Source organism: Miniopterus schreibersii (assembly GCF_964146895.1).
Source record: "Miniopterus schreibersii genome assembly, chromosome: 1".
NCBI lineage: Eukaryota > Metazoa > Chordata > Mammalia > Chiroptera > Miniopteridae > Miniopterus > Miniopterus schreibersii.
In genome coordinates, this window is record NC_138101.1 from 196,786,125 (window position 1) to 196,813,771 (window position 27,647).

The following is a 27,647-nucleotide window of genomic DNA, read 5'->3' on the forward strand; positions in this document are numbered from 1 at the left end:
GGCCCCTATCATTAGCAACGTGGTTGCCACTAGTGTCTACATTATGTTTATCTGGATGTCTCCACGCAGGGCCCGGAGCAGGTGCATGTGAGGTCCCTCTGGTCCCACTCTGGCTGATGAATGTGACACTCACAGGCTGCCACCTCCACCTCGGAGCCAGGGCTCAGCAGACGTGTCCAGCCCCAGGACAGACTCACAGGGGAATGTCAGGCAGGGGACCCACTGGGAGGCCTTGCCATGTGACAGCCAGAGGCAGATCCCAGGCTGTCGCCAGTGCAGAGGGAGGGGCGGCCCTCTTCCCACTGGGCTCTGTGCCGGAGGGGCAGTATGCCTGCAGGGGAGGGGGCCCCCATGCACACTGTCACTGTCACAGGGGCCTGGCCAGCCCTGCCTGCATATCCACCCAGAACTAATCAGTGCACCTACCCTCGCAGCCTCCCTGTTTTCTTCCACTGCCCCTTTGCGAAGGGTACGAGGCTGGGGGAGAGGGGAAAACCCCCAAAAGGGAAAGGTGTGGGTTCATTTTATTTGAAAACTGCTCCTGCTTTTTGTTAAGACGCGAATGGCAGTGGTGGACTCCTCCCCTGGCTTCTCCAGGATGCTGCGTGTGTCCCCTGGCCGTGTGTCCAGCCCCTGGCAGGCTAAGGAGCAGACACCCACTACCGCAATGACGGTGGCTGGCAGGCCTGGCGGGCAGCCTGTAGGAGGCAGTGTGCTCGCGTCAAGGGCAGCTGGTGCCTTTGACCATCACTTTCCAGGGTAAATAGATCAGAGGCCCTGGAGTCATCTTTAAGGGAGAAAAGAGCAGGCATCCTCGCCTTGCGGGTGGATTTCTGAGTATGTGGAATAATGCTGATGTTGCCACATGGGCCCGGGCCTGAGATTCCTGTTCCTCCCCATCACAGTGATTGTCACTGTACCAGCAGCGGTCAGGAGCCAGGCTCCAGCCCTGGAGGATAGCCCAGGATCGCCTGTAGCATCTTGTTCCACTCCACCGGCATCCTAACTAGACAGCCTTAGTTTTAGCATAAAACGCATATTCCAGACCTTCATGGGGGAGAGAGACAAACTCCAGTGCTGGCTCGCGAGCATCGCAGGGCATCCGCATGAATTAAGGGGACTAAAGACGCTGGAGCTGCCGGAGTCTCTCTCCACCCCTCCGTTTCCTCCAAGGACTTGTTTTAAAGGCTCGGGGCAAATTGCAAAGAGGGGGCGGTGAAAACACAAACCAGTCCCACCCCCTTCGCTCGATGGGGTCTGATTCCACTCCACGCGCAGCGTGACCGGAGGATGGGCCTTCGAAAGACGCCCCGGGTGGGCGCACGGACACGATCCGAGTGTCCCAGCCTGGTTTCCTCAAAGGTGGGAACGAGCGTCCAGAGCCATCCTGGCCCCGCGATGGGCGGAAAGTCCCCCTTCGGTCTGGCCGTGTGACAAAGCCCAAGGAGGGTGTCAGATGCGTGTGCTCTGGTGTTTGGAATTTAAGTAAAATCTGTAATTTTCCCCCTGCATTTCCTCAGAGAAATTAGCTATTCTATTCGCTGCATAAATTTTCAGGTTTTGCTAGCACGACACTCAGGGTGTTGAATTTTTTATGACAAAAATGCTGTAATAATTGTTGAACAGATGTAAGTGTTGGAGACTGGGCTCTGGCAGACCTCACGGAACCTCGATTAGCAATTTAACCCTGTCATGCTCTGTCCGCCCTGGGGACGAGCAGCCGCGGTTTTGGACCGTTTCATGGCCCTGTGCACAAGGCAGGGACAGTTTTCTGGAGAGGAGGAGAGGCGCTTTAATGAGCTCTGTGCCCGGCGAGCAAGGAAGGACGCCGTGCATGCTCACCCTCGAATTACCACGTCACCGAGCTGTCCGTGGGGGGGGATTAGTAAACTAACTGACATGAAGGGACACTTGTCATTGGCGCAGCGGCCTGTGAGCATAAGAGAGGACCAATAAAACAGCATCTCCCGGGGGGGCGCAGGGAAGCGACAGTCTCCCCGCTCTGGGCTCCCCTGGCACAGGCCAGCCCGGCCCCATTTACACCTCAAAGCTAAGTCGCATGGGGATCTCCCTCTTTGCTGGTGCCGCCACATGAGCCACGGGGGACTCCTGGGGACTTTGTCCAGCCGGTGATGAAAGCGGGCAGAATGCCTCTGAATCAAAAGGTAAATCAAAAGGAAATGGCAGCCCGCAAGACGGGTGCGGAGACAGCCCGTCATCTGCGGAGCCACCGACAGGCTGGTGGCGGCGGGGTGGCTGCCAAGAGAACCGCCCGAGGAGGCTGCCACCAAGGCAGATGTCACGGCGAGCGCGGAGCGGGCTCCCTTCCTTGCTCTCGGCGGGCCGGCGGAGCAGGAGGTGGCAGCACATGGGTCGCTGAGAATAAAAATACCGATGAAGGGGGCTCGGGGGCCGGGGAGGTGGGCAGGAGGCTGGCAGAGAGCAGGAAGGTGGCAGGCCTTCCACGGAGTTTGGTGACGGAGATGCTGAGTTAACGAAGGGCCGCCGTGAACGGAGTGTGTGTGCGCGGCACGTACACGTGTGAGCACACCCGCATCTTCAGGGTAAAGATTTAGGTTCCCATACGGGACATTAGACATCTGGGGACATGCTGCGGTGGAGCTGATGACAGTCGGGCCTTTCCTGGAGAGGAGGAGAGGCCAGAAGGCAAAAGAGGCCCCGGGCCCTGGTTTCCAGGAAGCCAGTGACTCTGTTTCTTGCCAGTGTCGGGCTGCCCAGCGTACGGAGGGGCCTCGTGGGGCGCAGGCAGGACAGGAGAGGGGGAGGCAGGTGGAGGCGGGGCCGGGGAGTCCCCACGCGGCTTCTCCGGGTCTGCCGCGATGCCATCGGGGGGTGAACTTCAGCACAGGGCCCTGCAGGGCACAGGGCATTCAGACCCCAGGCTCTGACAGCGATCTGGGGCCCCCTCCTATGTACATTTCAAAGTCAAATTAACATGCGACCAGAACATCGAGAATGTCCCATGTACTGACTCCGACGTGTTTTCCTAAATGCCAGATTCTTCCAGAAATTGCTCCTGCCTTTGGAGAAGGACGGCTCCCGTTTGCCTGTGCCCCAAGCAGACGTTTGGGCTGGGCATTGGGAGCCCGACCCTAGGCCATGTGTGAAAAAGAAACTTAGAGGCCTAGGACAGATCACCTTTCACCTGGGAAGTGATGACAGACAGGCTCTTAGTCATAAATGTATAACTTGGCTATAAAATACAACATATTGGTTTGACCACAGAAATTCACTTTTTTGAAATCTCAACCCCCCCCCCCAAAAAAAACACCCCCAAGCATTTGAGAGTAAGGCAGCCGGTGTCACAAAGTGTCGACACGCAGTGATCGGGTGTTGGAGGTGAGAGAACTCAGCCCTTCATGGGTTTCCTCCACCCCTCCCCTGAGGCCCATCCATGGGCAGAGCGTCTGCGGCCTGGAGACAGTCCTGGTGTCCCGCCATTTGCTTGTTTTTGCATATACTTCTCGAGGAACTGTCTCTCCCTCCTGGATGTGCTGGAAATTCTCGTTGGCACAACTATGCAATGAGTCTTTCAAGGCAGAGAGAGCGGGCATGGCCCAGCCGGGTGGGGCGTGAGCAGGGTGCCCTGGGGTGGGACTCTGTCCTGGTCCAAACGAGGCCTGCCCCAGGGCTGTGTGACCCTCAGCATCTCCAGCTTTAATCTCACCGCCTGCAGAGCACCGCATCACCCTCCGCACAGCGGTGGGGCCGGGATTAAAAGGTGCGGAGAGCTCACATTGCCGTGGCTACGTGGTAAGTGCTTCATAAATACGTGTTGTCCTGAGTGCCACAAAACAATTAGGTGGGTTCTATTTAGAATTCATTGCACACTTAATTTAAGTGTAATTATATACCTCACATCATAAATGAGATGCAGTGGGATTCTTTCACTGCTAATATGATCTCACTAAGATTTGTTATCTAAGGGAAGTGTCTCTCGTCTGGTCCAACCCAGATATTCCTCCTGTTTCTCCTCACAGTCTGCTGGTTCTCCTTCCCGTGGCACCTTAGTTTTGTTTTTCATATGACGTACCCCAGTCTCTGCTTGGAGAACCGTTTCCTCTTGCATCAAGCTGCTTATTACTAAGAGCAGATAGCCTCCATCTACAGCTATTCAGTTCAGAGTTTAAATACTTTCTTCCACAAATATATATACATAAAGGACATTGCTTTTTCCCGTGCTCCCTGTCCTGGTTCATGACCTCATTTCTGGCTCACCATTATTTTACCGAATGCATTTCCAGAGTAAATGACCTCATGTTCTTGGTTGACCAAGGTGGAGTCCAAATGAATAACAATAAGTCCATCTGCCCCTGAGTTCACGTCACGGGCAGGCCTTGTTGGGCGTTACCTCTGTATTTGGTTCATGGGGTGTCTTTGAGGCAGATGCCATTGATTTTCTCTCCCTTGTCCTGCTCCCGCCTTTCTTTCTGCCAACAGAACCCTGCCTCACAAGGGCATCGAAGGGTGCGGTTGAAGACCCCTTTTCCTGGGCTCCCGGCCACGAGGACGGTGGCTTGCCCGGTTCCTCTATTCTGGTTGGGCCACAAAAGGTGTCTCTGTTCAGCCTCTGAGTTGGCTTTTCTTAGGTTGAGCGGCCACTCTGACCCAAGCCAGTGACATCTCTGGTGTCGCCTCAATTCTGAGACCCTATCATTGGAACCAATCCCCATTCTTTGTCCTACTGCGCTTTCATCCTGTGCCAAGGCTTTATCTCAATTAACTGATACGGCCGAGATTTCTAAGTGACAGTATCCCTTCTACCTCATAGCTGAAGAAACCGAGAACTGCAGGGGTTAAGTATCTAATCCAGGATGGGCCGCTTTACCAGTGGGTGGCGATACGGGGCTGCTGGGTGGCTCTCCTTGGGTCTCCCCAAATCCTGACTCTGTTCTTTGCTTTTCCTTCTTGTCACTGTTGTCCTGGTAGCATCCCTCGGGCTGGGCCTGGTTGGATGGGTAGGAGTTGGCCATGCAAACAAGAGAGAGGACAGGAGAGCAAACCAGGTGGGTACGTCCACCCGAGTTAAAGACACGGGGGTGGGGAGGGAAGAGGTGCAGGGTGGGTTTGGCCAAATTGTCCAGAGCTAGGACACATGGCAGACCTGGCTGGCCTGCACCCCCGTGAATGGGTTCAGAGTCCCGAGGACTGAGCGAGGGGCAGCCTTTCCTGGACCCCTCAGTGCCCACCCATGACCCGCTTGCAGCTCCCAGACCGGGACCGATGGGGACCAGCAGGCTCTGGGGCGAGGGGAGCGCCAGCTCACAGCTCTTGACGGGCTGCGGGGCCTTGAAGCTCGTTATTTCACCCACAGGGAGGAGTTCACCAGGGCAGGTTCTCTGCATGGGCACCTGATACTCGGAGATTTGCTGATGTAACAATTATTTGCACTATTTATATTCAAATGTTCCTTTAAAAAATGCAGCATCCAAATTTACCGATAGTAACTGTGTGCAAATCAGGAAACTTATCTCCTTTTTATAGGCTGAAATCAAATCACACTTTACATTTCTCTCCCTTGCAGAATATTAGATGGCGGAGTCTAAATGACTTGTGTTTATGAAAAAAGTGAATTTTAAGAACAAATTTTAAAACTGCATAAGCAGGTTAATGGGTGTTTTTAGAAACTGAGCCCACCGGCCCTTAGGTGTTTATATTAAACTGGTCACCTCATGGCATCTGTGAGAGCTAAGCCCTGTGGCTTGGGTTTTTGTTTGTGACCCTGTGGACGACAGGACTGTTGAACAAAGTTCTTAAAAAAGCCCAAGTTGGGTGATGTCTGTGCTTTTTCATCATAAGAATCATAACTTGTTTTCTGACCTGCAATCTGAAATCTGATTGAGTTCTCAATATCCTGCAATTCACAGATTCTGTCCCCATTTACACACACGTTTGTAGTTGTCACATGGTTTTCAGTGTCCTTAATGAGCTGTTAACAAGCTGTCAATTACCTATGCAAATGAGGGGGCCGCCACTGGGAGGCGGCTGTGTGCGGAGTTGGGGAGCGCTACCTTAGGATGCTATGAAATCAATCATTCTTGCGTTAATAGCTGTCTTCACCCATGTGTCTCTTGTCATGTCTGGGTCTTTTTTCATTACAATACCTACCACATAAGAAAAGCCCTCTGGGAATTTTGAAGGTACTTGGAAAAGAGCTTACCTAAATCTTTTATAACCCTCACCTTGGCTTCCAGATGCCTTGGGTGCAGGCTTACTTTCCCATCTCTGCTTTTCTAGGCACACCCCACCCTCCTGGAGCTCAGCACAGCTACTGCTGGGCTGATGGGAAGGGTCACCTGCCCACCTCTGGGCTCCAGCTCCAGGGCACTAGTCAGAATCTTTTGCTCATGTTTTCTCTGAAGAGAAGGTCCTTCTCTTCTCCACTGCAGGGCTGGTGTCCTAGACGCAGCTACACAGACAATACACATAAGTTAAGCTAAATGCTAGGGATGACCTAGGAATGCTTATTAACTCAGCAAAATTTGCTGAGCCCCATGTTCCAGGCACTGTGGACACAGAGAGAACAAAACCAGGATCACTGCTTCGTGGACTGACATTCCGGTGGGAAGACTGACAATCAGCAATCACCATACTAACCAAGGAGATGGCACCAGGGTATGGAAAATAATGCGCGATATGGAAACAAAGAGAAAGCAGAGTCAGGAGGAAATGGAGTAGTTGGAGGGGGAGGTAGTTACAATCTGAATAGGTTGTTCAGGTGAGGTGTCCTTAACTAGGTTGCATCTGAGCAAAGACTGGAAAGAAGTGAAGTCGTTGTCATTGAGGATGCCTGGGACAAACATCCCAGGCAGAGCCAAGTTCAAGTGCGAAGAGCCTAAGATAGAGCAGGTTCTGGATCCATGAGGTGTGTCGGAGTGGGGTCTGAGGGACAGGTGAGCTCGAGGGAGATGGCAGATCACATGGGCTTCTTTGGATTGGCTCTTTGGCTTTTTCCCTGAATGAAATTGGAAGCCATTGCCCCTGTTATTATTAATTTTTTTTAACTTTCTATTTGAACTAGCTTTAGACTGACGGAGGAGTTTTGCAGGGAGCACAAGTGTCCCCTCCACCTTCACTCCAGTGTCCTCTGATGTTCACATCTTACACAACCACGGCACACTGGTCGAAATCAAGAAATCAACGTTGGTGCAACACCAGTAACTAAACTGCAGACTTTGTTTGGATTTTTCCAGCTTTCAACTTTGTTTTCTGTTTCGGGATCCAGATGAGTTTGTTCAGCATCTCCTTGATGTCCTCTAATTGGTGACCATTTCTTGGTCTTTTCTTGACCTTGACACTTTTGAAAAGCAGTGGAATATTTTGCTGAATGTGCCTAAATTTGGGCTTGTCCCTTGCTTGCTCATGGGTGGCCTGGATATGTGGATTATGGGGAAAAGTAGCACAGGGGTAATGTGCCCTTCTTGTCTCATCAGGTGTGGGACACATGACATATCATCAGCAATGTTGACCTTGACCACTCAGTCAAGGTGGTGTTAGCAAGATTTTTCTGCTATAAAGTTACTGTCTTTAATTTTCCACAGTCAGTTCCTTGGAATCAAGTCACTAGTTCCAGCCCACATTCAGGAGAGGTTGATTAAGCTCTGAGTCCTGGAAGGAAAGGTATCAAAGAATTTGTAATCATATGTGAGAACCACCACCATGATTAGAAAATTGGAGGAGGAAACATTTTTGACCATGAAAATATCCCATTTCTCCTTCAAACTTTGTCCACTGATTTTGGTATTCGTCAGTCGATTTGGCGCAAAGCATTGAATCATATCATTTCCTAGTGGTGATTTTCTAGTTCCTTCCTTCTTACCAGGTTTTTAGCAGGAGTGACACCCTTGATTTACCTTTGAAAAGTGATTCAAGGGTTCATTGGTGGAAACAAGAAGCCAGTTAAGAGAGCCCTGCAATGACTCAGGTCAGGGATGACGACTCGGACCCAGGTGGTCATAAGATGATAGGGTAAACTCTGAACATAAGGAGGAAAAAAGGGAGTCGACAACATTTCAAAGCAGATTGGTTAAGGAGCTACTAGGAGCATGGAGATGTCACTGGTAGAGAGGGACAGCTAAGTGTGCAACAGGTTTGCTGGGCTGATGGAGATGGGATAAGCCAGGCATCCAGTTGTATTAGACATCGCAGGGGACAGGTTGAACAAGCAGCCAGAAAACTGCATCAAAAATTTGGGAAAGACATCCTTTGATTACCTTCAAAATCTTTAAGCTGAATTTGAAATTTCTTCATAGTATGTCCTCATTAAATGCTCTTACTTTAAAGGTTAAACAATGAGCCGCAGATTGGGAGAACACACATGCACCATACATAACAAGAAGAGGATTGGTGCAAATAATTCATTAAAAAACCCATAAATTTATAAAGGCAACAACAAACAATATAAGTTTGCAAAAATATGAAGGAAATTCACAGACGAGAAAGCATGAGCAGTCAATAATCATTTGGAAAGATGCTTATTGGCAACCAGAAATAAGTAAATTAATGCAACAACAGGGCACTGTTTCATATGCATAAAATTGCCCAAAGTATAAAGGTCTGAGAGTACCAAGTGCTGGAGAGAATGTGTCATACATGCTGTGAGAGTATAAATTGGTGCACTCCTTCCATAACAGTGCAGAGAAATCTAGAAAGAAAACTAGAGTGTGGTCAAGAACATGGCCTCAGCAGCCTCACTGGGAGGGACCTCTCTTGATGCTCCCTCCTTGTACAAGCCACAGCAATCTATTAAATCTCTCTGCATATCACTCTTCTCATCTGTGAAATGGGGATAATATGATTATCTAATTGTATTGTTCCAAGAATTACATGAAGTAATAGATGTAAAGCTGTTAGAAAAGACCTTGACAAGTCAAAGTGCTCAATAAGAGTTAGCTATGAATAGTATTAGTAGGTAAAGGGTCTTAGTCCTAGAAACTAGCAATGTACTCCTACAAATAAAACCAAAGAAAATGTGCCTAATGAGACAAATGTAAAAAATGTTCCCAGCAGCACTGTGGTTACACCAAAAAATTGGAGACAATCTAACTTCTCCTTCTCTGGATGAGAAAATATATATTATGTTTGTTATAATGGAATATTATAGTGTAGTGAAAATATATGTTCTGTGTTCTAAAGGAATAGATTTCAAAATTAATATGGAGTCAAGCAAGTTAATTTCAGAATGTATACAATCTTCATTCAGTCTGTAGAAACATGTTGGTTTGTTTGAGGTATATGAAAAAACCCTGCCTTTCACATATTTATGCATTTTGGAAAAGGGAGAAATAGTTAAATAGCCTCTTCAGATAATTTTGGATATTCTTTGATACTATACCAAAAGTCAGTAAGTGGTAGTTTCTCAAAGCTTTGTTGTAATGTGAAATCAGAAACCATATCAATGAGCTTTCCATTCTTTGTTATACTAAAATCGATTGTCTGTCTTGAATTTGGAGTGGAATTATTGGTAGACCCGTATGTGATTTGGCAACATTATACACTGTTTTTTTTTTTGTTTTTTTTGTTTTTAATATTGGTTCATTGAATCATGCAAATCTTGTAAATGTTGATACCTTTAATTTTAAATCATTTTTAAAAATCACATTAATGATATCACCAGTGATCTCATCAGAAAAGGTTGTAAGTATCAAGAAACTGTCAAACTCATGATACCAGATAGAATTTGTCTAAAATTCAAATAGCTTCATTTGAATCCTAATATTGTCATCTCTTTCCTTGGAAACCACAGGCTCATTTTATGCATCATGGAGAGGAATGTCTGCTAAATACTCCAAGTCTGAATAACCATACTTTCTCTGTCAGTTTTCTTCTAAGAAAAACTATTATTGCACGAATGAAGTGGCTAGTTTAGCTGGCAACTCAAGCAATCACAAGTGTGGGCCACAGAAATTCTCTATGCACATTTCCCATTGTTTTACATGGCATATGAAAAGAAAGTGCCAATAAGAGTAAAAAAAAAAAAATAAAATTAATTATTTTTACTGCTTCATTGTGGATATTCTTAAGGGATATTAAAGGCATTGCTCTTCTGAACTTCAAGTGGGGAATGGTGAAGAATCCAATGGCTAAGAGTTGGTGCCACTGCCTTGATTCATGCTAAAGGCACCAACAGTTTTACCCTGCATAGTTTCTGCACCATCACTACACAGGCCAACAGGGTAGAACAGAGGCAAATGATGTCTTAGAAACACTATGGAGATAGCTTTCACCTTGTAGACACCTTGACAGTGTCTTGGCTGCAGGCCACTCTTTGTGAACTGGTGCTCTAGCTCAAGACCAGACATGCTGATTGGTTGGATGCTGTGCTCACATACTCTTCTCAGGGAACTATTCCAGCTCTCAGTTTCTGAAGTGTGGGTAGCAGGTTGTAAAATTTCTCTTTTCCCTCCAGCCTTGGCCAAAACTTCTTCAAGAAAAGGTGAGAACTTGACTAGAAAGCATCTAATCCATTGGCAAGGTGGTGGCCCATCAGGTTCTCTTTCAGGAGAGTTTGAGTAAGTCACAGAGATGTTCTTAGGCAGTAGTGGCATGGGACATGGGTGGGGGGGTGTCATATTGATTGAAAGCCATTTTTGTCTACCTAAATGTTGATAAGGAATAAAGGAAGCTAGAGTATAAAGTAATGTGGACAAGAGTAGGGGTGACAGCTCATAAAATGTCAGAGGAGAGAGAAAGACATCAAGAAAGAGAAATCAAGAGAGAATAATTACGATAGAAATCAAGAGACAGAGATTAGAGAAAGACACAGAGAGATATAAAGGGACACAGAGAGACAGAGAGAAATAGAGGACAGGAATCAGAGACAGATACAAAGAGAGAGAGACTCTGACTTCCAACAAAGCCCTTTTACTTGTGTTAATTTGATTATGTTTCCTAACAACACAGAACATGACAAAGGCTCTAGGGGAGATTCAAACTGAAGAGGGAATTAAAACCTAGAAGTCTTTAATTATGAGAATGCACCAAGAATCTTAAAAACCTCAATCGAGGTTCACTTGACAAAAGAACTTCAGAACTTTTGGAAGACGCAGGAAGTATAGGTCTACCTTTGTTTTCATCCATCTTTAAGAGGACTTTTTAAAATTTAAAAATAGGTTTCAATGTCAGAGACCCAGCTTCCGCTCCTGACCTAGGCCACCGGTACCCTGATCGCTCTGAAATGTGTCTGGAGACTAGGATTAGACACAGTCTCTCTGCCATATGCCCTCTTTAGGATTCTTTCTGAAACAATCCTCACCAGATTGCCTGCTAATTGCCCTGTGGCATCTCCGTGGTCAGAATGCCATTTCTGGCTTTATTTTCTGTTTTCTGTTTGTACATCAGATAATCTCTTTTTTTTTTTTTTTTCCATCTGCAAACTCCAGGGGGTAAATTTTGAGCATGATGCACGGAGGTTTAGCCATGGGACTCTCATTACTGTTAATGGGAATGACAGCACTCAGTTTCAGAGCCCAGGAACATTTACCCCTCGGATGATGGTGTTTTGTGGTTGGTTTTTTAATTGTATTTACAAATAAAGCTGACACGCAAACAGCAGCAGCTCCTGGGAAGACGGCGTTTTAGAAAATGGGCAGGAGTCAGACTGTCCTTGGCTCCCCGGCCTGATGCAACACAGAGCTGGAAAGAAGGGCGGTGGGATCCTCTGGATCTTTTTAAAAACATTGTGGTTACATGCACATAACATAAAATGGACTGTTTTTAGTTTACGGCTCAGTGGCAGCAAGAGCATTCACACTGCTGTGCAATCGTCACCGCCGTCCATCGCCGGCACATTTGATCTCCCCAAACCAGAAGCTCCGTGCCCATTAGACACCCCCCTCGCCCCCCAGGCCCTGGCAGCCTCCGTGCTACTTTCTGTCTCTACGAATTCGACCACTCTAGGCACCTATATAAGTGGAATTGTATAATATTTATCCTTTGGTGGCCAGCTTATTTCGCTTTGCACTTTGCCCTCAAGGTTTACTTATGTTGTGGAAAGTGTCAGAACTTCCTTTTTAAGGATGAGCAATATTCCATCTGTGTGTAGACCACACTTCATCCATTCTTTTATCAGTGAACACTTGGGTTGCTTCTGCCTTTTGTTTATTATGAAGAATGCTGTTATGAACTTGGGGGCGCAAGTATCTGTCTGATCACTGTTTTAAATTATTTCTGTTATATACCCAGGACTGGGATGGCTGGATTTGACGCTAATTCTACGTGTAATTGTTTCTGAGGAAACGCCACGCTGCATTCAGTGGCTGCACCGTGTTGCATTCCCACCTGCAGTGCATGAGCCCTCCAATCCGCCAGCATTGGTTACTTTGTTGCTGTTTTTTTGGTTTTGGTTTTTATAATGGCCGTCCTAATGGGTGTGAAGTTCCTCTGCATCTTGCTAAACACCAGACAGATCACGTACTCTTTTGTTCCTTTATTTTAAATTCTCCTAGTTCCACTTTCCTAGATTTTTAAAATTCAAAAGATGCTCCCTAGGACACAGAATTGCTCAGGTGTCCCCACGTGGGACACTGGCATGCTTTCTGTATGTTCTGTGGCTCCATGTGTGGCCTCGTTTCTAACGGGTGGCTCTAAGTTCGTGTCCCTCCCCAGCTCTGTGCTCTGTCCCGCAGTGTCTGTCCCCATACCTGCACAGGACTGGGCACCTAACAGGCTCTCAGTGAATATTTATCGAGTGACTGAACTCTGTTCCGGGTGACAAACGTGTGTTTAAATAGGAAGGACAAAGAGAGGTTTACGGCCAGGATGATTGCATCAGCATGCAGGGCGCTCGGCAAAACAACACGACTGTAAACAGGGAGATGGAGGCAAGGAAATTGACTAAATTGTTAGTGTCACTTTGACTTCAGAAGGTGCTGCTTCTTTACACATAAGCAGTTACAAATGCAGCCCGTGAAAGTTAATATTCATAACGTGATCATCTTTCAATGAAAGTATTAGGGAAACACAAAGTAATAATAATGTTACTGTACAGGGGGCGCCCGGCCCATCAATCCCAGGGCCTTGCTGTGGAGCGGCGGCTCTGTAAGCCGGGGGCCCCGGCGCCCAGCTTCGCGGTGACCCCCCATCAGCGCGGCGAGGATCACGATTACCTGGCATTTCTTGATTACTGATTATTTAGAAAGCACTTTGGAAGCTGCAGAGAGCTCGCTGGCCGGGGGGAATCATCCATGGAGGATAATCCCGGGGAAGCTGAGCAGTGAGGAAGGTTAGATACAAAGTAGCAGGAGGCTCCACGTGTCAATTTGACTCTTTGCAGCTCAAGCCGCAGGCATTTTTCTTCTTTCTTTCTTTTCTTGCTTTTCAATCTATTCTCTGGGCATTTGCAAATCTTTAGGGAAGGAATCAATGTGTGTGTGTGGTGAGTGCATATTGGGCTAAGAGGATTGTCTGAGATGGAAATGGAAACGGGGGAGAATGTGCGATTTATGGTTTTGGCACCAGGATGAGATGTTGGAGAGCATTTAGCTTAGTTCCCTCGTTTCACAAAGGACGAGGTTCTGGAAGGGAAGGGGTCCCGGCAGGGCCAAGGGGCATCTCGTTCGGGGGCAGCAGTGGGTGCAAAACCCAGGCCTTCAGCAGGTGGCAAGGTCAAGGTGGGAAGACGATCTTGGGTATAAAACTAAGACATGGGCGCTCGGGAATGATAGGATCACACAGATAGATCAGAGCAGTAAAAGGTGATCACAGCTGCTGGCTTGTACTAGCTCGGGCCTCAGACGGGCCGCGTGCAGACTCCCTGCGGGGCTGCCGTTCTGTGAGGCACAGCAGGTGCAGTGCAGGGCCCATGATATTTAGGGGCCCACAAAAGTGTGTTAATTTCCTTGCTAATCAGAAGAGAAACATAAATATAATAATAGCAAATATATATAGTAAAGAATTCAGCCTGGATTGCATTCATTCTATACCAATCCAGTTATAAAATAGAAATTCAAATACTTTTACAGAGGAAGGAACCCACCAAGACAAGGGTGCCTCAGGCCCAGAAAAGTCAGGACGCAGCCCTGCCTCCAAAATTTCCAATCTGAGCTCAACTTGCTCATTGATCACTTCCTTCCACATGGTTCACTTGAATAAACTCACTTGCGAGTAAACAGGACTCAGGATCCAACAAGAGAAGAATGGCTATGTTTCTATGTCATTTAAGACTCTCAGGAGCAAGAAGCAGAAGATTCATTTCGATTGGCTTAAGCAAAAGACGACTGAATAGCTCTTAAAACAGGAAAGTCTACGGTTCTCTCCAGCGTCAGGTACGGTTGGAACCAGGTGCTCAAGTGATGAATGTGTCCCCTCCTCACTCATCACTACTTTCCTCTGCAGTGACATTGTTTTCTGCCAGGCAGGTGCTGGAGACAGGCTAACCCGCAGCTCAGAGCTTACCTCCTGGGAGGCTGGGGCCATGTTTCCTGCACATGTCCCAGTCGTTGGCACCTGCAGTATTCCAGGCACCGAGCTGGGCTTGTAGTTGCATCATCTCATTAAATCCTGAATTCCAGCCTACGGGACAAGATCCAGCCTTACTCCTCTTAGAGGCAAAGACACCGAGGCTCCAGGGAATGCCCTCCTAGGTGGCCCTGAGTTTCTCTGACTTGCACGGAGCCAGCCCTCTGGGAGGGCAGCTTAAGCCTCAGACTGGCACGGGGGCCTCCAGAATGTGACCGCGGCAGTCTCCCTCGGCCTCGTGGTCCATTCTTGCCCCTGCCTCGCCCGACCTCTCTGAAGGTCCAAGTTTTCCTGGCTCCGAAGTCCGCCTGAGCTGGCCCTGTCCCCAGACTGTGTTTCTTCTTGTCGCTGGTTTAGAGGCCCAGGTGCGGTGGCTCGAAGCTGCCAGGATAGCGCCGCAGAGAGTCCTCTCCGGCGGCCTCCCCCACATTGGCCCTCGCGTGGCTGTCGGCTCTTTCTCCCGGGTGATAATCATTATACGGATGTGATCTCTCCTACTCAGGAGGAAACCTCTGGAGAGCTGAGGTCAGAGCACATTGACCTCACCCCAGTCACAGGACCTGCCACCCAGAAGGTGTTCACTGAATAGTAGCTCATGAGTTAACAATGTGACTCACTGGGCCCCCAAGTTGCACAAACTGAATGGGCTGCCGGGTGGCTAGACGTATAGATGCGGCGTGCAGACAAGGGTGAGGGGGCCCAAGAGCAGAAGAAAATAAAGCCTGAAAGAAGCCAGGGGAATAGAGGGCTCCTACTCCGGCAAAAAAGTTTAAAAATATTATCCGTTTCTACTGCTCTGTCTCTTGCCATTTCCCGTAAGAGGAGATGAAGCTGCCGGCGGGCGAAGAAGCTTGCCCTAGTTGTTCTCAAGAATATCGGCTTCCATTTATGCCAGGCGCCTCGCGCACTGTCCCCAATCTTCACAGTAACCTGACGTGGCACATGAGAAAAGGAAGGGTCTCAGGGATGAAGTCCAACGTCACAATGTCACACTGCCACTAGGAAGGGCCCGTGCCAGGATTTGAATCCAGATTTGTCCGAAGCAGAAATTCATGCTCTTTTACGTTTGAACTGAACCGTCAGAGGCACATTTGGGACCCAAAGTAGCGCCTTTTAACTCTGAGTTCAGTGTCTTTGAAAGTGCTTGACTCCAAAGACAAAGAGGTGAAAGCTCCCGCCTGTCGCTCGCCGCATACAGAGCCTCTACCCATCACCCTGGGCCATTCGGAGGCTAATAAATTCCTTTCATCGGTGAAGGTTACCTCTGGTGTAATAAGAAAGAAAAATCTTTATTATGGAGGAATAAGTGGTGATCGTAAGAATTTGGATGTGGAACAAGAAAAAGAGGGGATGCGGTCAGGTCATGCTGAGAGACGGCGCAGCGTCTCACACCGAGGGTCCCTCATCCCTCCTCTCTTCTCGGCCAGAGCTGCGGGCCCCAGTCACTCGCTTGCTTTGTCATTTATCTTTAAAAACACACACCTTGTATCAAAATATCTTCGCTGTCCCCAGAACAAAGCAAAGCGGGCAAAGGGCAGATTGGTAAACGTGGGGTTGCCGAGGTCGGCTGAATTCCTACCTCCCTGTGACCCGGCCCAAGACAGCGCCTCACGTTTGTCTGGACGGTCCTGCTGCTCTGGTTGTTTCATTGCGCTCAGCGCCCTTTCAATCATCTTTATCGCTGGTTTGCTTACCACTTGGTTGTCTGCCTCCCCTCTAGGAGGTGTGTAATCCTGCGCTTCTCAGGTGGCATGCTCACACGTGTGTCCCCAATTCCCAGAACATCTCTTGGCATATGGTGGGTAGTGAAAGAATGAAAGGACCACTGTTGGGGGCCTGAATGGAGTCCAAGTCATCACTAGAGCCCAAGCCTGGCTCCATGTCTAGACGGCCGCTGGTCTCGCCTGGCTCCTACCTTCACGGGGGTCTCATCTGGCATGGCTGCTGGGAGCTGGGCCCTGCACAATGACTAGTTCTCCAAGGACAAAGTAGAAGAACACCCCAGGCCAAGGAGCTGCCATGAAGGAAAAGATGACCAACCTTGCATCTCAGTGCGGCCATGGCTTGGAAAGGCTCCCTGGGAAGTTTGGACCTTGTCACTCCGTGATGATGGGGCTCCTTCGAGAGTGGCAACTGAGAACCGATTTGCAGATGATTGAAAGTAGATACCTGCGCATCTGGTGGGAGCCCAGGCGGGGCTGGGCACCTCTTTACGTCAATAGAAATTGGCGTTACAATCGATGGTTCGCATTGAGTGTGAATCCCTCAGCACTCACAGGAAGTGATCGATGGAGCTGCTTTTCTGATGACCGCAGGAAGATGGTGTATATGCTCCACCAATGGGGGAGTCTCCAACTTTCCTTAGGAAACTTTTGATTCTCTGGCAAGTTGCCAATTGGAATGATAGACACAGACCCCCCACCTAACAGGCTTCCTCTTTAGAAATCCTCGCCGGTCGCCCACCAATCGGTGCGGCTTCTTGGTTTCCAATGCCAGCACCTCGGCGTTTGGCAGTATAGAAGGAATGGTCTGGTGTGCACGACACAGAGCAGGTGGTTTTTCTTTCATTTACTTGCAATCACTTAATGAGAGAGAAAAGAGAAAAGAGCCCACCCTGAACAACTTCCCGTCCATCAGTTCCCTCACGTAATCAACGGGGCTCCTAAGGGGAGACTGAGCTGCCGGGCTGCCTCTCAGAACCTACAATCAGAGCCAGAGTTTTCTTGATGAGCTTGATATTCAACTTATCCAGATGATTCCTTGGGCTAATTAGGACCTGGATGAGCTTGGGAAAATGAAGAGGTTGGTTGGGATATAACGGAGCCTCGCTGCTGAGCTGCCTCAGAGTTACGAAGCTTCATGATGATGCCCTGGGGTGGGGAGAAGTCAGTGGTGCACAGACGGTTGGTCCGGTTGGCTCCACATGCTGGCCAGCAGGACAGGGGGTGCAGGTTTACTCTGCCTGCGGTTATCCTCAATTGCTTTGTAACCCTGGCCACCATCTACATGTCCTACCTTGGTCCTCCAGGGTCTGCCTACCAGGACACAGGGTGTCAAAATCCTCTCCCTACCCTTTACCAGCTGGATGAATTTAGGAAATGATGGCGATGATGATGATGAACTCAACAGTAATGACCACAGTACTAGTTAACACATGTTGAGCACTCACTACATGCATAACACTGTCTAAGTGTGTCCCATGTATGTACCTGCTAAGTCCTCACAGCATCCTCAGTTAGTTACTATCAGTGTCTCCATTTCTCCTATAAGGAAATTGCAGCATGTAAAGGTCAAGTCGCTAGTCCAATGTCACACAGCCAGTTAAGACATGGGGCCCAGATTCTGGCTCTGGAGCCCAAGCTCATCACCAGCCCACCAATCCTCCTCCTGGGCCCCATCTCCTCATTTCTTCAGGGCTGATGCCTGGGGGTCTGGGTGAGTGTAGATGACAATTCTTTCTCTGTAACTGGCACCAGTAGACAAGGGTATGGTCATCAGAGTGTCCGAGTGAGAGCATATGATCCCTGCCACAGCTCCTGTCCTGATACCAGAAACATAATTTGAAAGCACAGCTTCTGATGGACGGGTCAGTGGTGTCATTCGGATGTGTTAAGGAGACTATTGTCATCATAACCTTTCCCGAACTGGCCCTTGGCTGAGATGATCATGTGCTTGCCCGCAGCAGTCGCCTGTGGCAGTGAGAGCCAGCCTGGCGCGGCCAGATCCAATACTGCGTTCCCATGAATTTCGGCTTCCTGACCTCTGGATCCAGTTTTCTCTGCTGCCTCACATGTTCCCAGTGATCATTATGCCGTTCTGACTTTTTTGGCAATTTCATTTTTCTCTCTAAAGGATTATGTCTTTTCTGTCACCGTGTCCCCAACACTCAGCAGGGGCCTGGAAAACACTGGGATGATCCTTCTGGCGGGTTGGAATTTTCCTTATCTAATGTCGATATTTTTGCATCTGTCAGTTTATTGGACTCATGTTCTAAATTTTGAAGCTCTGATCAGGTATCTTTCTGTTTTCTCGCCTGCCGGTTTGCTGCCCCATGTTATAGCTTTGCACGTGGTCTGAGCCAGACTCCAGGACACGATGATTGCTATTAGTCAGGATGAGTTAGGTCATGCTGTTGTAACAAACACGCCCTCAATCTGACTGATGTATAAAATTAAAGGGTTCCTTCATGTTCTTACCACATAGGCAGGCTCCATCTCTCACCATGGAATCTGGGATGAGGGAGTGACCACTATCTCAATTTGCTGGTTTTATGGAAAAGAGTTCAGAAGGATCTGGCACCAGCAACTGAAAAGAAAACATGGAGCTTTCATTTAAATTATCCCTCAAAATTAGTCACTCACAGCTGGATACATCTGGGAGGCAGCTCTAAAGACTTCCACATGGTCCTCGAGAAGTCAGTCTCGTCTAAGCTACAAAAGAGACCCGTTAAACTAGAACACAAGAGACAAAGTGAAGAGCACTCTAAAGGTCAAAAGTCACCACGGAGAATGGGAAAAAGGGAATTAACCTTTTGCATGTCTTCACTGTGGGTCTCTGCTGACCTCTCAGCAGTCTTAGAAGGCAGATGTCAGCAGCTCTACCTTTCACATCTTGGAAAACATTAGAGAGCTTGGGGTTTATGCAAGGCCCATTGAGGCAAAGTCAGTCTCCTCTTTCTTGCTGATATGGGTGAGTCCAGGGGTCTGGTTCTAGTCTTATCCCTGAGAGCCAGAGGACAGTGTGTGGCGAGAAAGAGGTTCTCAGAAGGTGATGACTGAAAGAAGGAGCCATTTGGAGAATTGCTTCCCCATCTAAGAACCAGGTTTGGATCCACCATGTGTATTTACGTCTGGTCAATAAGTGAGAGCAGGTGCACAAGAACCCCACCCCCAGCTGTGGCCAAAGCTCTTCAGGGTGGCTCTCCCCCTCTCTCTGTGTCTCTCTGTCCCTCCGTATCTCTCCCTCCCTCCCTCCCTCCCTCCCTCCCTCCCTCCCTCCCTCCCTCCCTCCCTCCCTCCCTCCCTCCCTCCCTCCCTCCCTCCCTCCCTCCCTCCCTCCCTCCCTCCCTGCCTCCGTGCCTCCCTCCTTCCCTCCTCCTCAGGGACACAGCCTCACACAGGCTTGGGAAAGTCTATCTTTCTGTGCACATCTAAAACAACACAACCTGAGGACCTTTATAAAATTTTCTTTCCCTTATTCTCTTGTTCCTTCTTTCTCAAATATTTCTTTTTTAATTCTTTTAATTCTTCATCTTTCATTTTTTGGAATTTTGCAAGCGTGAGCATGTAGCCTGCTTCGCACACGGATCTAAAAGGCACAACCAGGAGAGAATGTTTCTGTTGCACGTCTGAGGTGCGGCTCCGCTCCTCCCAGTCCTCAGAAGTGCGTCTGCGCGATACCAGGCAGCACAGCACTAAGCTCCGCGATGAACTAAGAGCTTCAAAGATGGTACGCAGTCCAAGCAAGTCTAAAATGCACTTAATCTATCGGCAGGACGGCTTCTTTTCCGAGGGAGATGTGCAGCCTTAATTATTCAGGGAAGCAGGACTTGAAGCGGAGGCCCTGCTTGCATCCAGTGACCACCTCAGAAAGATTATGAGCACCTGGTCATAGTAGCGATTTTAATGATAATAGTCTCTCTTCATCGAGGACTAACTGCTCTCAGCATTGTTACAAAGCATCAATTATTATCTTATTGGATCCTTAGCCAACTGAAGGAAACTGTATGAAACAAGGAAGGTTTTTTCACCATAAGCCAGAGAAGGTCACCAGGCTGAGAGATGGGAAATGACTTGTCTACGGTCAGATGACTGCTCATTCGTTCCTGTCTTGTTTTCCGGGTCAGCCTCTGAACCCATTCACCTCGGTGTCCCGCTCCCAGTGTGTTCTGATCACAGTCACGCTGCTGGGAATCAGACCGACTCCCTACTCGTATACAAGGGGGAACCGACGCCCAGAGAGGGGGCCACTCACCCTACTCATGCTTTCAGTTTCCTTGGACTCAGGCTCTGGATTCCGACGGACTGAATTAAATCGCACCTCCACCAGCAGAACCGAGTGACCTCTGGCGCCTGCAGGCTCGGCTTCCTCAGTGATAACGTGGGGATGGTTCTGCGTGTGCACGTGTGCGCTTCATGCCTACACGGGGGTTGAATGAGTTAAAATACGGAGCCCCTGCCTCATCAGAGATGTTCAATAATTTATTGTGTAATTATTATTAATCTACTTCACTTTCTACTATGATGATTTTTTGATGCTGTGGTGAGTTGCTTTTGAGAGATTTTTGTTTGAAGCTAATTAGAGTTGAAAAGTGAGAGGTTGGCCGCGGCCATCACAGGAGGGAGAAATGGCCGAGCCCATGCAATTTGCATCCCGTGACCTTTATGTCTAGGTCAAGACAGCTCTGCATTCAAGGAGGACAGTCCGCTGACCAGTGTCGTTGGGGAAAGTGAGTTTGTCATTAGCACGTAAGACCATAAGGAGGAAGCCTGTCCAATCGGCCTTGCCCCAGTTCCCTGGAGAAAAGCACAGCCCGCAGCTCTACTGGGAGAAAATCCATCACTGACTGTCCCTTTGCCTGGCTGGTCGCTGAGAATGCCCACAAATGACGCCCAGGTCCCAGGACCCAAAGGAGAGCACAGTAGAGAGACAAGTGTGAAGACCGGGGGCCCCCGGCCAGCTCCCCCAGGTGCCAGCATGGAAACTGGGCAAGCCATGCCCCTGTCCTGGTGTCTGAATGCCACGAGCCGCGGCAAGGGAGGGACACCGGGAGCTCTGCCCCTGCTGTGTGCTTCGCTTACACTCTGACTCTGTGAGCCCGAATCTCCACATCTAGAAAAGAGCCATTTCTAGCCCAAAGGAGGGTGTCGACAAGGTCAAGTTCCAGAGTGTAGGCAGAGCTCTGGAACGAAGCCTTGCGATCGGGGCTCTGTTCATGGGAACGATGACAATGGCACTGAAACGTATTTCACGTTTATTCAAGTGACTAAGCTCCCTGAGGACAGGGCTCTGTGTTGTCTTCTATTTTGATGTCTGAGATGGTGTCTCATAAACAGGAGCAACAATGACCGGGGCATTTACTGAGCAGCTGCCCTGTGCAGGGGCTTTTCTAAGAGCTTTGGGTACAGTAACTTACTGGATTCTTACCACTCCCTTGTGACATGCCTGAGGTCACCCTCCCGTGTTGTCGACGAGGAACCTGAGCACAGAGAAGCTGAATAAATTGCCCGAGGCCACGCTGGAATGCTGCACTCCCAGGGGCGCTCACGGCGGTGAGCGGACGGAGGAGTGGCCTGGCCCCGACGCCGCTCTGCGGGCTTGCCTGTGGCCTCTGCAGGCTCCCATCACCACGTTTGGGTGCCGTGCAGTTGGCTGGCTGGATTTGGCAGTGGCGATGGCGACAGCGACGAAGAGGGCTATGGGCGCGCCTCGTGGCCTGCCTGTCACACACTCGCAGCCGGAGCGAAAATGACGGGAGATTAATGGGAAATAATGGGATGGCGAGGAGGCCGCACACTCAGCGAGGTGCAATTAGCCTCCCAAGCCAAGGCGAAGAGGCGGGGACTGCAACAGGCTCGCCCAGCTTTTATTTTTATACCCGGGTGCCCTGTTCGCTCCGCCTGCCGGCCCTAATGCCTGCTCCGCTCGCCACACAGCCCTGTGCCGAGAGGGGCGCACACTGCCTCTGAGGCGCCCTCCGGGAACCTCCCATCGCAGCGGGACCCGGCTTCCCACCGTCGCCTCTTCCCTCCGTCGGCACGCAGGTGGCAGGTGGCAGGCTGCAGGCTGCAGGCTCCAGGCCGTCCCCGAAACGTCCTATAGACACATGGGGCAGAGTGGGGCAGCCCCTTGCTGCACCCCGGGCACCTTTCCATCAGGCCCCCTCCAGGTCACCGGGCGGAATATTAGCTGTTCTTAGAGGAGCTCCTGCGCCTGGTGCCACAGGACCCTAAGAGGATCGCCTTGGAGGAAATCACCATTGTTTCCTGGGCAGCCGCCCCAAACTCCCGGACAGTCACACGGGGACAGGCTTTGATTTTTTTTCCTTCCCCCCAGAAGACGGACTGCATCTGTTTCCTGAATACAATAATTATTTTATGGCCTCGGTTGCTATCTGGGCACACATTCCATTTTCCAACGTAAATAATCATCCCCACCTTTAATAAATCAGATGGAGCCCGTCTGGCTGGGAGGGTGAACGTTTCAGTACCTTCAGACACACAATGACATCGTATCAATATTTAAAATCATCTCATGCGTGTGCGCCGGGTTGTCCAACTTCATTAAGGCCATTCATCAGGCCTGGAGCTGGAGTGTATTCCCACTGGACTTGTAGGCCCCGGGGCCTACCAAACAGAAATTTAAACTAACTTGCCTTTTTAATTCACATTATTCTCAAACATTCTCTTTTTCAGCTCCCTGCCGTGACTAAGCCATTTAGACTGGGTCATGATTCGGTGCATGTCAACACTTAGCTGACACAATCCCCATTAGTGTGTCAGGATACGTGTGCCCCAGTAAAATACGGGATCCATTCCTCCCTCCTCGCTGATAGATTACCTTCCAGTTCTTTCCCTCGCTCTGCAATAATTTGAGTTTATTGCTCGATGTTTCCGTTAAATATTTACAAACATTTTAAACTATGTATAAATGAAATCTTCAATGTTTTGCAAGTCTCGGCCTCTCCCTCGGCTCCAAAATAATAAATCTCTTGATCTATTTTTTTATATTTCTGAACATGGGATGCTGGGAATGAAGATACTCTTGCAGATCGGATCAGCCCCTCTCCTGGCCGTCTCTGGAGATCCGGCCAAATTTGTTTCCAGAGATGAGCATTATCTAGAGGACGCCGAAATCCCCCTCTGCAGACAGAGCCAATAAACAATTAAGTCCATGCTGAGGAAATGGCAATAAAAGCTTCTCACACAGGGCAGCGACCCAGAGAAGGTAGAAGGGGAACCTTCCTCTCGGTGCCACCTCACCAGGCAGAGCCAGCGGAAGGCGTGCTCACATTTCAGGAGCAACCAGGCATCCAAGGACCGGCAGTGTAGGAAACCAGGGGCCTTGTATTCATTTCCCAGGGCCGCCGTAACAAACCATCACAGAGCGGGGGCTTACCTAAGACATTTTTTCCCACACAGTTCTGGGGGCTGGAAGTCCAAGGTTAAATTGTCAGCAGGTTTGGTTCCCCAAGGTCGATCTCCTTGGCCTGCGGAGGGCGCCTTCTCGAGGTGTCCTCACATGGTGTTTCCTCTGTGCACCCGCTCTCCTGGTGCCTCTCCAGGTGTCCGAATTTCCTCTTCTTCTTTAGGATACCATCCTACTGGACGAGGGCCTGCTCTAAAAGGCCTAATTTTAATAGTTTTTATTGATTTTTCTAGAGAGAGAGGAAAGGAGAGAGAGAGAAACATTCATGTGAGAGCCCAACATCTATTTGCTGCCTCCTGCATGCCCCCTACCAGGGATCGAGCCCACACCCTGGGCGTGTGCCCTTCAGTGCATGGGATGACACCCACCCATTGAGCCAGGGCTAAGAAGCCTCACTTTAAAGGAATCATCTTTTTAAAGGTATCTCCACATACAGCCACATTCTTGGTTGGGTAAGTCTTCGGTGTTGGGCAAAGTCAATCCTCATTGGGGTCATCAAGCATGGGGGTCATGCTCCCTCTGAATGACTATTAAAACAGAGCATGTGTTCTCGAGGTTCTTGGACATTCTGCGGCCAGCTTAGCTTCTGAGTTCCTGTTTCCTCTGGGGTCCAGTGGGGAGAAAGACCACTTACATTAGAGCTGCGTAGAGGATTGAATGGCCTAACGAATGAGAAATTGGCTGGCTGACGGTGGGCGTTCAGTGCACGTCAGCAAATCTGAATTGAATGGCGTCGGGGGGGGGGGACACTGAGACTTGGGGTTAAGAATGCACCCTGCTTGGAGAGATGGAGAGGAAAATTGACACGCAATTTTGTGCACGCAGACATTGAGTATTGCCTCTTCTCTGTATTTCCCCCCAGCTCGGGGACTTTGTGGCGTTATCATTTAATGTTGGGTGATTGCATTTTCACGTCCGTCATGTGCTCAATGTAGTAACAGAGCATTTGAGTTTCTTCCAAAATGCAGTGCTTATACAAGAGAAAGTTGGAGAGCTCACGTACGAAATTGTTCTGCACTGTGCGTGCCCAAACCCTTGATCCTTTCCAAATTCAGCACTTCACAGTTTGAAGAGCCCTTCACTTTGGAACTGAATGGGGTGTTCTGGGCATGTGCACTGTAGGCCAATTTAGACTCCCTCGATTGTGCACAGCCCTGGCCTGCATCCACCTGCTCTCACGAGCCCCTTCGGAGCAGGAATCAGACCTGCCTCTGCAACGTCTGTGCCCAAATGGGGACCTCTGGGATGGACCCTCCCAGACCCACTGTGGCCCAGCATTCTCATTCTGGTTTTGAACAGAGGTCTGGGTCCCCAGGAGAAGGGCTTGATGAGGTGAGGGAATGTCAGATTTATTTCCACAAGGCCCACCCCAATGAAATTCCTGCAGAGTTGAATCATCTCTTGTTGGAAAGACAGAGACCAACATTCACTGAAGTGCTACCTTGCGCCAGGTGCAAGTATATCCACGTGCGTGGTCTATTTATGCACCATGACTCGGTGTGGTAGCCACACAACAGGAAGACTGGAGCTCAGGGAGATTAAGAAATGTTTTCACAGACAGCAAAGAGCAGCCCTGGGCCCGGAAACCCAGCCTCCATAGGTCCATGCCCTCTCCACGGCTGGCAGGCGATGTGGGGAAAGTGCAGTCCTGGGAATTAGAGATGCAGCTCGGCCTTCAGCCAAGTCTTCTGACTCAAAGTCCAGAGTTGCTAGTACTCACAGGAAATTGGTGCCATTTGCTGATAAAATGAATATTCTTGGTTCTCTCCAATGTCAGTTTCAATGTTGTTTCCATTCATGGAGAACAAACAGCTTATGAATATAAACCATTAGTTCCTGAGACAAGTTCCAGAGCTATGGGTAGAGATGGAGGGACTCAGGCATTGGGGTAGCATGTGGTTGTTTGGGCAGCCAAGGTAAGGCTACTGCTAGCTCATCATAGCCACCCTCCTGGAACCAGCTTCCCTGACCCTGTATTCTAAATTAGACTCCTGACCTACTCTCTCAAAATGCCCTATTTCCCTTTTTCTTTGAATTGAAAATATCATGCTATGTAAAGTACCTGTTCATTTCAGGGACTTTGCTTCAAATCTCTAACACCCATTTGCCCTTCCCTAGGGGATGGGGTTGGAGTCTGTTTTGTTTGAGAGTAAACTTAGGGACTAGTATAGATCCTGGAACATGGTAGAAACTCAACAAATATGATTTGAATGAATGAATGGGAACAGATTTCTTTCTTTCACTTCTCAGGTGTGGTGGAGAGGGAACCTGTTTTTAGCACTTGAATTGGTATTAAATTGTTGCCCTACCTTTCTGGGTGAGCATGAGCCAGTCTCTTGATTCTTTGGGCTTCGATGTTCTGATGTGTAGAAAGTGGAAAATAACACCCCTCCCCAGGGCTCTGTGAAGATGAATGAGACAGTGTCTGTAGCTATGGACTTTGTACATATCTATTAGTTTGCTGACTATGTCCCGGGATCTCTCCTCTAGGTCTCACTGTTCCAGGAGTCTCAGTCCTTGGGAAGAAAGGGGTTAAGACAAAGACGAGGCTTGTTTGGGTGGTTGGTGATGAAGCAGTGGCCTTTGGGGAAATGAACATGAACACAGTGGCTGAGTTTACTCAGGTGATGCTCTAATGGGACCCCTCACCAAATCCACCCTTCCTCCCTTGTGGTATCAGCCACTCATGGGCCAATCATTGGTGGACACGGATAAAGACATAACCCTAGCGACAGGAGACTCAAAGTAAAGATGAAATAAAAGTGAGTCAAAACAGGACAAAGTCAACATTGATCTCAGCTACACCAGTGCTGGATGTAGTGGTTCATTCTCTTCTTTCTTTTACAAGCTACCTCTGAAAATCCTACACCGTTGTCTTGCTCTCGCTGGTCTGATAATATGGTTAGCATGAGATGTCCCCTCCAGTGAACCCAACACCAGAAGGGCATACAATTAAAGAAGACGTGAAGGACCTGCAGAAGTCTTGCAGGCATATGAGAAGCATTTTGGGAGACTAAAGGCGGTAATGACTTTGTATGAATCACAGGATGCCTCTGTGCCATTTTTAGAGGGGGGGGATATAACAGGAAAGTTGGCATAGTTTTATCTTTTGTCTTCTTCATGTTACCTGAGGCATATGTCTCTTAACACTCTTTGAGGCAGAGAAAGAGCAAAGTTAACCCAGCAGTGGTGGGGGTCAGTGAGGAGATATCACCCTAAGGACAAGTTTGGGATGTAGGTATCAACAGTGCAGGTCAAGAGCCTGGCTGTTGCTTGTTTCTATTTCTACCTCCTTCCACATCCTCAAAGAATGAAGGGAGGAAGAAAACCTCTTTGAGAACAGCCAAGCATGGAGACACAGACAGAAAACTATTCAAAGTCTTTGGGGTTATGAAGTCAATGGGGTGGCCAAGCCCAGATTTTGGTATCAGAAGTCTTTATGCTGAACACAAGTCTCACTCTCTAAACTTTTGAGGTAGATAGGAGTGAAGACACAAAGTGTATGACCATGGTAAGATAAACTCTACACTTAACATACAAGGATATTGGACCATGATGCAGAAGTAAGCAGTTACAATGTTCAATGTAACGGAGCTAATAGGTATAAAATACATAGTACTGCACATAAAGAATTTAAGGGGTAGATTTAAAAAACACAATGAATATAGTTAGTGAGCCAGACCATTGAAGAATTCTCTGAGAAAGAAATAAGCAGGAATAAAGGGTTTAAAAAGTATACATGTTAAAATAAATGGAGGCCAGAGGCACACATGCCAATGTAAATATAATAGATAGTCATGGAGAGAAAAAATAGAGGAGAGAAAATACTAAAAAACAGTAATGACAGAATAAAAGAAAGAAAAAGATTTATATTAGAAGCTCTCATGGAATGTCAAACAGAATATATGACAAAAACCATACTTAACATAATTATACTTAAAAACTCCAAAGAAAAAGTTAAAAAAATCAGCAAGCTCACGGAGAGAAAGAGATCATGTGCAAAAATCACCTTCAGATTAAAA